Source organism: Typopeltis vanoorti, chromosome 8 (assembly GCF_054136105.1).
Source record: "Typopeltis vanoorti isolate ZY-2024b chromosome 8, IOZ_Tvanoo_1.0, whole genome shotgun sequence".
Lineage (NCBI taxonomy): Eukaryota > Metazoa > Arthropoda > Arachnida > Uropygi > Thelyphonidae > Typopeltis > Typopeltis vanoorti.
In genome coordinates, this window is record NC_143556.1 from 55,444,714 (window position 1) to 55,456,044 (window position 11,331).

The 11,331-nt window shown below is 38.0% G+C and overlaps 1 protein-coding gene across 7 annotated transcripts in view; it reads right to left on the reverse strand.

Moving 5' to 3' along the window:
• The window catches only part of LOC150104005 (uncharacterized), a 534,288-nt gene that overhangs the window by 238,513 nt on the left and 284,444 nt on the right, over window positions 1-11,331 (reverse strand). The window lies entirely within an intron of this gene.

Sequence of the window (11,331 nt, forward strand, 5' to 3'; positions counted from 1 at the left end):
TCTTCACCACCACCACTCCTGAATACTAATTGGTCGATAGTTGGATACATCGGTCTTTGCACCACCCTTGTGTAATGGAATTACCATACATTCCTGCAGAATCTTCCCTGTTCTGAGACTCATATTAAACATCCTGGTCAAAGGAATGGCCAGTTCAGCTGAACGCTCTTTTAGCACACATGCTGATATTCCATCAGTCCCTATTGATGAATTCTTATTCAGTTTATGCAACAGCTCTAATACCTGAGCCTCACACACCTGCATTTCTTCATCTAGTGAAGAGGTAACAGTGGGCTGAATGTTGCGTTCACCAGGTTGATAGCTTTTAATTAAATGGGCACTCATTAACTGAACAACATCTTCTGCATCTGTAACCCTCACGCCATCTGGAATTAGAGGTTATTCTTTCATATTCATTCTTTCTTTTACTTGCAGCATATCGATAGAATTCTTATGCATTGTCTTTAGCAGGCAGAGACAGTTTCTTTTCACAATCATATTTTGCTTTCAATACAACAGTTATGACTATTCTAGCCTGCTGCTTATAACTTTCATAACAGACATCAGTCTTATGCACACGGTATTCCTTCCACATCATCCTATCCTTACGAATCTCTTGCTTAATAAGATTACACATCCATTTGACTCCTACTCTATTTATTCTTCGAACTCTCGGAACACATTCTGATATCATATCATGTAAGTATTGTTTAAATGCTTCCCATGCACTGTCGATATTCTTTCCACCCAGCAACTGATCCCATTCCACTGAACTCAGTATACTCCTCAGTTGGTCATAATTTCCTGCCTTGTAGTTCAGCATGTAACCTTTTCTGAATGGAACATTCATAAACTTAGTCACTTCCCAAGTGAGTACTGCATGATCACTGTCACCAAGTGAAGGCAGAATAGTTATGTCTTTAACTGAAACACCCTCTGACACTATAATCAAATCTAACACTCTTTAACCTCGAGTTCCTTCTGTCACATGCTGCTTGAGGAAGTTGTTCCGCAACAGCGCAATAAATGCATTTTCTTTCTTCTCATGAGATTCTACTGCTACCCAATCAATATTTGGATAATTAAAGTCTCCCATTATGATTACTCTTTTTGCACTCACCTTTTCTATTTGGTGATGCATTTCTTCGTCACCAGTAATCAATCCACCAGGTCTGTAACAACAACCACTATGTAATTTGTCTTGTTAAATTTCAACTCACACCAGATGGTTTCAAACTCACTGCATGCCATATTGTTAGTAGTATTACTACAATCATAGGTCTCAACTCTAACTGGATTTAAGTCATCCGATATCATTAGCAGCACACACCCACTCCTCTCCTATCCACTATATCCTTCCTAAAAATACTGTACCCATGACAAAATTCGTACCAGTTAGTAGGTCTGATTCTGATAGCCAGGTCTCACTAATTCCTATAATCTGAGGTTGCAACATATTGACTAAGTCAACAAACTGTACCCCTTTGTTTCTGATACTCCTAGCATTCATATACAGACATAATAATCTACCTGCATGTTCTTTTGTATACTCTTGTTTGCAGTCTGTCTTACACAGTTGGACATCTTGCAGATCTCTATTCTTCTTTAATGCCTTACATATGATGGTCCAAACTGGACGAACACAAACCCAAAATCGTTCTCACCTCCTCAACATTTCCATGACAAAGCCCATTCCGTCATTAACACAGTCATATACCATTGTCACTCTTACACTCACATTCACACCATTCCTCCCTTTATAATTTAGTTTCCCTGACTCTGTGTTAGGTCTCATACCAGTTATTAGTTTTTCCAGACTCTTGATACCAAACGTATTCAGGTGTAGGCCATCTCTTATACAAATCCAATCTTCCCTCAAACTCACTCCACAGATCCAAAAACTCGCATTCATTCCTTCTACACAGCCTAAGCATCAAATTGTTTGCCATCATAATCCTTCTTTTTAATTCATTTTTATCATAGTGAGATAAAACACTAATGATTTTCACTTTCTCACTCTTCACTCTCGCCTCTTCCAGCAACCCTTTCATGTCCTCTCTCATACTGAACTTATCACCAGTTAAATCGTTCGTACCTACTACAACTATGCTTTCGTTTACTTTTCTTTTGTGTTTTTGAATTACTTGCATTATATTTTTAATTTTTGCTCCAGGAAAACTCGATGTTAAACTCTCTCATCTATAGCATGTTTTATTATAGAGTCACCATATCAAATAACTTCTTTCTTTTTTACTAACAACGTCAATTACCTGATTTTCGTTGTTTCTTGACTTACCTATTTCCTTGCTTTGTTGTTTCTTATTTTCTTGTTCGTTTTTCTTTTTCTCCCTATGCTCATTTAAATGTCTCTCAACTTTTTGCAATTCCCACATTGTCTCTCTGATGATCTGCTTAAACTTCGCTATTTTTGATGATTAATTCATTTTCATTAACCTCCTCCATGTGCATAATAACCTCGCTGGTAGGGCTAATCTTCTTGTTCTCACCTGTGATGCTTTTTTTTAGCATTACCTTTCTTGCCCTTTTTTGGCGCATTTTAATCGTATGCTACTTATTTAAAATATCTTAATAAAAATATGATAAAATACTATAAAACACTAAAATCTACACTAATATACTACAAAACACTAATTTTCTAAGGGAAAACACAATAAAAACAGACAAAAATCCCCAACTTTACAGGCGCACTAAATTCGCCGACCAACCACTATGTATCCTCGAACCAATCGGTCCAATGAATTATAGTAATTGTTGGCAAATATAGCACAAAGACTAAAATGTTTCTGCACTGTATTTAGTGATACAATAAAACCACATTTCTTTCATGGTTAAAACAGTGATCAGCATTCGTTATTAAAAATTATGGAAACAATTATGTTATAGTAAAACTTCAGTTTAGTGTAAACCAAAATAATCACTCAAAGTTTCAACCTTCATATTAAGGTCATTATCTGGAGCACACACACACACACACACACACACAAAGAAACAGGCTATGTTACAATCTACAGAGTATGCAAAAGTCACGCTAATTTGGTCAACCACTGACACTACTCGCCTGAATTCTAGTGAAAAAAGAAAAAAAAAATCCTTACTACATCAAAGCTAGCATCCTATTATTTGTTACAAATCATTAAGGATATATTAATATTAAGCTAGAGTGCAATGTGCTCTCACATAATTACTCACAGGTAAATTAAAACAGTATAGATGGCTGCCAATAAGGACTAAAATTATTACATAATCCTAAAGTAAGGGTTCTCCAGCAAACCCTTACCAAATTCGTGCAACTTTAGCATACTTTGTAGATTGTAATGTAGCTCATTTCCTTGTATATATGTGTATGTTTCAGATAATGACCTTGATGTGAAGGTTAAAATTGCAAGTGATTATTTTGGTTTATATTAAACTGAAGTTTTACTATAACATGGTAGTTGTTTTGATAACTTTTCCAATTGTTCAGAAGGATGTAGTAAAAATTTATCTATTCCTGAATAAAGATGAATACTTCTACATATTATAAGTGGTTCTCGTAGAAAGGTTTATATGCTGGTTATACATTTTTATTAATTGACTTAAGGAATTCACAACGTACAATAGAATATAAATTAAATTAAACTCGAATATACATTTCCAATATTTCCATTTTCAAAGGAACTTATAATAAAGACATGTGCACGCAGGCACTACATACAGTAAATGAGGACAAAGCAGGAAGCTATCATTTCTCCTAAAAGTCCTGATGGTGCACCCTAGTGGGCTATGTAGGTATTCTTGGCTGTTGGGCTGAAGGTCTATGTCTGCCAAATTTGGGGCAGTCTCACACAACCAAATTTGTTGAGGTTTGGAGAGTTTCTTAGGGCCGAGGGGCTGATTCCATGAAAAGTCTTTCAAATTTGAACTTGCTAAGGTGTATCATTGTGGCTTTCTTCCACCATATTCCATGGCATGTATCCAGAGCATGGTCTGCAAGACCAGAGTGGCTATACTGGGGAAAACGGATGTAGTCCTTGTGTTCTGAAATTCTGATATTTGCTAATCTGCCTGTTTGGACAAAGTAGGCCAGCTTACAACTGCAAGGGACCTGGTATACACCAGGTAGGTCTAGGGGAAGTGGTTGGTCTTTAGTGGAGTGGATAAGGGATGCCAATTTTCTATATGGTTTGTAACAAAAGGTCAAGTCTTTTTTTTTTTAAGATTTTGGTATTTTTTTCTGAGGTGCCTTGGATGTAGGGAATGGTGATGGATTTAGAGTAATCCTTGTTGTGAAGGGAGGGAGGGTTGTGGTTTACTGGTTTCAATATTTTTTTGGATTGGGGGGTAGCCATTGGCTGAGAAAGTATTGAGGATGTGATTTAGTTCAGTGGTTAGGGCATTGTCATTTGAACAGATTAGTTTTGCCCTGTTGTATAGTGTTTTAATAACTCCATATTGTTATGGGGGGGGGGGAGATTGTTGGTGAATGTATCTGCCTGTATGGGTGGGTTTTCTATAAACAGAGAAAACCAAGGTTCCATCAGGCAGGCAGGTGACTAGTGTGTCTAGGAAAGGGAGGCTGTTATTTTCCTCTATCTCCAGGGTGAACTTGATTCTGGGGTGTTAGTTGTTTAAGTGTGTTAAGAAGGAGAAGAGTGTGTCAGAGCATGTGGCCAAATAATGAACATCATCAACGTAGCGAAGCCATATGGATGGTTTTTGTGGGGAATAGAAAATTTAATTATTCTATTGTATGCTGTGAATTTCTTAAGTCAATTAATAATTAATTATAAGTGGTTGATCTACAACAAAATACTGGCACATATGAGATATCTATTACTGATAAGACAAGAGCTGCTGAAAAACATGGAAAAAAATTAAAAAATAAAATAATGCATGTAGGATTCGCAAAAGGGTTGATAATTCCAATGATTGGAAATTATTAATGTATCCTATTAGTGTGTAAAAAGCATATATTGATCTTCAATAAACAAAATATAAATAAAAGAAATAAATACACATAAGAAGCACAACAAATTTTACAAGATGATTTGCCTGTGTGGCAGGAATACATATAATCCTGCCCATGTCTAAATGATCAACATTATTAATTCATTGGATTAGCTCTTCCTATAATTATTTACTGAGCTATCAAATGTACACAGCAGCTGTTTATTATTGGTTATTTATTTATACTTAACAAACAAATCTCTTTCTTTCTCCTTTTTTCCTCTCATAAGTTTTTTTTTTAATTATGCCATCATAATGCTAGACAAATGTTACAAATTTTAGACATATGCATGTCTAGAATTTGTAAGATCATACTATTTGCTCCAACCAGCAACTTATAGGACACATATATATCACAACTGTTAATTATTAATAATTTGTTTGCCAGTAATGCAAGTATTTCTATTCATACTTCTTTAGATTTCCCATTCCACTTGGCTCATTAATGATGGTTCATGTATTTACACCTTTTAGTAATTCAAATCTACCAACCAAATATATTATTCTTTTTAATTATTGTTTTCTAATACATCCTAAAACAAACACATTAGTCCCCCCCACCTTCTCTATGCAGAATTGGTTACAATCAAAGAACTGTCGTGATACATGGCACATCCACCAAAACCAGCACAAAATTTTCATGGGATACAGTGTTTTTTTTCTTGCCCTGTCAGATAAAGTGACAGCAAGAGAGTAATGATCGCATCAACTTGAATTTTTTCTGCTTGAGCGTTCAAGATCAAATTGTCTATTGAGAATCCAGCACTTCTTTGTGTAGTGAACTATTGAAACAATGCTTCATCCATGTTTGCAAGCTGGCACTTTCTAAAATTTTTTTTTTTTTTGTTAGGTTGTTTTCCAGTGCTAATATATGAATATGTTTCTTCTTCCATAATGTTGACACTACAACATTTTTCCACACCACATTCTAACTCATGAATAATTTCGACTTTTTAACAAGCTGAGAGAGACTTTGTGTAGACATGTTTCCAACAGAAGGGTTCACTTTTAACTGATTTTATAGCAGTGTTAGGGTAAAGTGAGGGAGGAAGATAGTGGAGACAGTTCCTAAGGACAAGATTAAGTTATAAACTGGCCCGTAATCTGATGCAGGCCGTCATAAAATCTAAATCACTCCTCTCATTTTTGTCCATTCCAAGAACTATCCAGGGGTGCTTAAGGGTCAAAGCTGTATAACTGAGAGGAGACCTCCACACAGCCTTTAAAGGAATGCGGAGAACCGACCAGGGCTTCTGACCTAATGTCCAATCCTCACCTTCTCGTGGTGCACCCTGTTGGGTATCTACTTTGATACTGAACGAACGAGGATGGGCTGGCAATTTGGGATTTAGCCGACCAAATTGTATTCTTATTGGTTAAACCAAAATAAAAAAAATGATGGTACAACATGACAAAATTTCATGCCGGCTGGGGCGTCGCTCGGTTAAACAAGGCCCCCGTTGTTTTCGCCAGGGAACCAGGGCGAACAGCGAAAAGTCAGCTACTGGAACAAATCTGAAAATAAACCCCAACTCAACATCACCAGAGTTAAAGATCGGTACTATCAACGTAAGAAGCCTGAATGGCAAAGAAATGGAGCTAGCTGAGGAGTTAGATAAGTACCAGATTGAGATAATAGGGGTGACTGAAACAAAAAAGACCAAAACTGGTGAGATCTTTCTGACCAATAAATACAAAATGTTATATTCAGGCAATGACAATCAAGGAAAAGAAGGAGTAGCCATAATATTCAACACAAAATACGAGGCTAATCTTCTTGAATGGCAGTCAGTCTCAAGTAGAGTAATGTGGGCAAATATGAGAATGGGGAACTGGACAATGAGACTTATTTGTGCCTATGGTCCCACAGAAGGTTCTACTAAGGTAGAAGTGGAGGAATTTATTGACGCTTTAGAAAAAGCAACTGACACAATGAAAAAGGAAAAGTTCGTCCTTGTTGGGGATCTAAATAGCAGAGTAGGAAATGATTGTGAGACATACAAAAATATTTTGGGAAAATTTGGAGAAAAGAGTAAAGCTAATAATAATGGCAAATATCTGTTGGATTTCTGCTCAGCACATGGACTGGTTATTACTAACACCATGTTCCAACATAAAAATGTGCACAAATTCACATGGAGAGAAGAGGCTAGGAATAAGAAAAGTCTCATTGACTATGTTATTGTTGATAGTGATGTTTTCTCCCTGGTGCAGGATGCAGGATACCAGAGTGTACAGAGGATTTGAAATTGGAAGTGATCACTATTTAGTCTTGAGCAGGATAAAATTGAATTTCATATTGAAAAGAATAACATGTAAGAAAGTTTTAAAGCGAATAAAAGTTGAGCAGCTCTCAGATGTGAACTGTAGACTAAAATACAGAAAGATTATTGAAAAGAAAATGAAAGAGTTTGAGAACAGGAATCAAACCTTGGAGATTCAGTGGCAAACTCTGAAGAAAACATTGATTGATTCTGCAAGAGAGGCATGTGGTGAGGTTGTGTGCAAGGATAAAAAAGTCAGAACTCCATGGTGGACACAGGAAGTTAAAGAGGCAGTGAAGGAAAAGAAGAAAGCATATCAAAAGTTCCTGGCAAATAAGTCAGCTTTTACTCTTACAGAATATAGAGACAAATGTAAGAAAGCTAAACAGTGTGTAAAACTAGCTAAACAAAAGTCATGGGAGGACTTTGGCAAGAATATAGAAAATAAATATCAAGAAGGTGGCAAAATATTCTGGAGGTTGTTGAAGAAACTTAGGACTGGAGGAAAGATGCTGTAAAAGGAGTTAGAGATGATAAAGGTGACATGAAAACAGGAAAAAAAGATATCCTTGAAGTATGGAGTAATTACTTTGAAAAACTGCTAAATGAAACAAGCAGTGATGACAGCACAGTGATAAAAAACACCGACTAGGCATGCAGACAGGAATACATATCCATACTTGAAGTAGAAAAAGCCATCAAAGGCTTGAAATGTGGAAAGGCAGCAGGAGTAGATGATATTCGACCAGAAATGCTGAAGTATATTACTATTATTATTACTATTATTACGGGCAACTCCAGGGAGTCATTGGACTCATCGAGGGAGGCCCCAAATCATATTCATCACAACTATTTGACATTCATACAGTATCTATCATACCTCGCCTTAAACTCATTCACTGTCACAGCATCCACCACAGACTCAGGGAGTGCATATCACTCATTCACTACTCTAAAAGTAAAGAACCCAGCTCTAACACCTTTACTAACCACACTTTTGCCCAGTTTCCATGGATGTCCCCTAGTCCTCCCACAACCAGCCCTGTACTCAAAAATATCTTCTGAATTAATTTTATAGAAACCCTTCAGTAATTTGAACGTCTCAATCATATCTCCCCTCCTCCGCCTATCAACCAATTTTTGCAACCCACAAATCCTCAACCTGTTCTCATACGGTTCATTCCACAGACCTGCTATCATCTTGGTCACTCGCCTCTGGATCCTCTCCACCTCCTCCCCATCAAGAAGAAACCTAGGTGACCAAATCTGAGCACAGTAGTCTAGATGGGGTCTTATCAAGGCTCGATAGAGAGGAACAATAACCTGCTTGTCTCTGCTTGTCAACGTATTCTTCAGCAACCAAGTGATTTGATGAGCTGTTTTGGTCACTTTTGCAATGTGTTCCCTAAATTTCAATTCCTTATCTACCAACACTCCTAAATCTCGTGCCTCATCAATTTCCTGGAGCACGGTTCCACCAATGCAGTAAACTGCCGCCAATCTTTTCACCCCAAAATGCATAACCTTACATTTTGCCACATTAAACTGACATCCATTCTCCTTAGCCCAGACCTCCAATCTATCCAAATCATCCTGCAAAATTTTGACGTCATCTGCATTCACTATTGCCCTACTCAACTTCGCATCATCCGCAAACAAATGAACTGTTCCTCTCAGATCATTTCCTATATCATTTATGAACAAATTAAACAGCAGTGGTCCAAGAACAGATCCTTGTGGCACACCACTAGTCACAGGCCGTCTTGTGGACTCTACTCCCGAGTAAACCACTCTCTGATATCTCTCCGTCAACCACCCTCCTATCCATCTCACCAACCCTATGTCCATTCCCATATGCTGCAATTTACTGATTAGAATTCCATGTGGAATCCTGTCAAAGGCCTTGGCAAGGTCCAGTAGAATCACCGTAAACCCATTACCCTTATCCAGTTCAGCCGTCACTGTGTTATAATACGTGAGCAAGTTACTGAGGCATGACCTACCCTTCACAAAACCATGCTGTCCCCGATACAGTATCCCATTTTCTTCTATCCAATCTTGTATTTTCCTCTTGACTATTTTCTCCAAGACCTTGACAATGATTCCTGATATGCTAATCGGTCGGTAATTTACTACAGCAGTCTTGGAACCACCTTTATGCAGTGGAACTATTTTCCCCTCTTTCCACCCGCTCGGGACTAACCCAGACCCGAGACTCAAATTAAACAAAATGGTCAAGGGTACTGACAATTCTTTAGCTGCTTCTCGTACGACACGAGCTGGTATACCATCCAATCCCACAGATGTATTGACATTGAGGTTATGCAATAGACTACTCACCTCCACTTCATTAACCACAATTCCCGTATAATCTACTGGTTTATTCGTTTCTGCAATGTCACCACCTGGATGATATACTTTTGCAAAGTGCTCACTCAGTTACTCAACTATCTCAACTGATTCAGTTACCTCCCTACCATCGGCATTCTTTAAAATCAATCTGCCATGTACATTTTTCCTTTTACTTGCTACATATCTAAAAAACTGTTTAGGATTCTCTTTAGCCTGCATGGCCAATGTTCTTTCGTAATCTTTTTTGCTTTTCTTACCACACTCGTCACCCTTCTGGCCTGTGCTTTATACCGTTCATGTGCCTGCCGGTCACCCTTCTCCTTAAATTCTCTCCATAGTTGTTTCTTTTTTTGCAACTCAAGCTTAATGGTGTTATTCATCCATTTAACCCCTACTTGATTTATTATTCGGACTCTAGGTATACAGTCAGCCATTGCTTCATGCAAGCACTTCTTAACTACCTCCCATGCACTATCAACTTCTAGTCCTTGCAGTTGTACATGCCATGGCACTGAACCAATCAAACTCCTAAGCTTGTCATACTTTCCAGCCCGATAATTCCACATGTACCCTGTCTTAATTGAAAATTCTACACCTTTAGCCACCTCCCAAGTTAAGACCCTATGATCACTCTCACCGATTGGTGGCAATGTGGTCATATTTGTTACAGCCAAATCCTCAGATGTAATTACTAGATCAAGCACTCTCTGACCCCTAGTATTTTCCATTACATGCTGTCGCAGATAGTTATCCCTTAATAACCGCATAAAATCCAGTTCCTTCCTTCCGTGTGTCCTCTCCTCACTCCGATCAATGCGACCATAGTTGAAATCTCCCATAATAATCACCCTCCTTCCACCCATTTCTTCTATTTGCTTGTGCATACTGTCACCACGATCTTTTCCATCACCTGGTCTATAGCAGCACCCAATTGTATATTTAGTTCTGCTAGCCACAATCTCACACCAAATGGCCTCAAATGTGCTCTTTTCTCTATCCTGCAATTCAACTTCTATTCTCCTTGGCTGGAGCTCATCAGCTATCATCAACAATACTCCTCCCCCCATTTTATTCTCTCTGTCATTCCTGAACACACTATACCCATCACATTCAATCCCACTAGTTATATCATCTACAGTCAGCCATGTTTCACTAATACCTATAACCTATGGTCTGGAAGTGCCAACCATGGCCAAAAACTCTTCCTTCTTGTTCCTAATACTCCTAGTATTAGTGTACATGAATTTAAGACCCCCATTAGCCCCAACCCTACCTTGATGCCTTATATTAACTATCCCACTCAGATTTGTTGTCCTTATTTGCTCTGGCATATTATATTCATTCTTACATTCAACTGCCTCCATAAGGACTGTATCTCTACTCCCCCCCCCTAACAAATCTAGTTTCCCTGAGTTTGCACATCCACTACATTCAGCAACACTTTCTCAAGTCTTCTTACACCGTAACCATTCAAATGCAAGCCATCCATCTTATATAGATCCTTTCGCCCATCAAACTCACTCCACACATCCACAAATTCCACACCACTCGTCATACATAACCCACGCATAAAGTCATTTGCAATTATGGCCCTCCTTTTAAACATTTCACTGTCATACCGTGGCAAAAGACTAATCATTCTAACTCTCTCACTCTTTTCTTTTGCTACCTCAAACAATTCATTCAGGTCTTCTATCATTTCCATTTT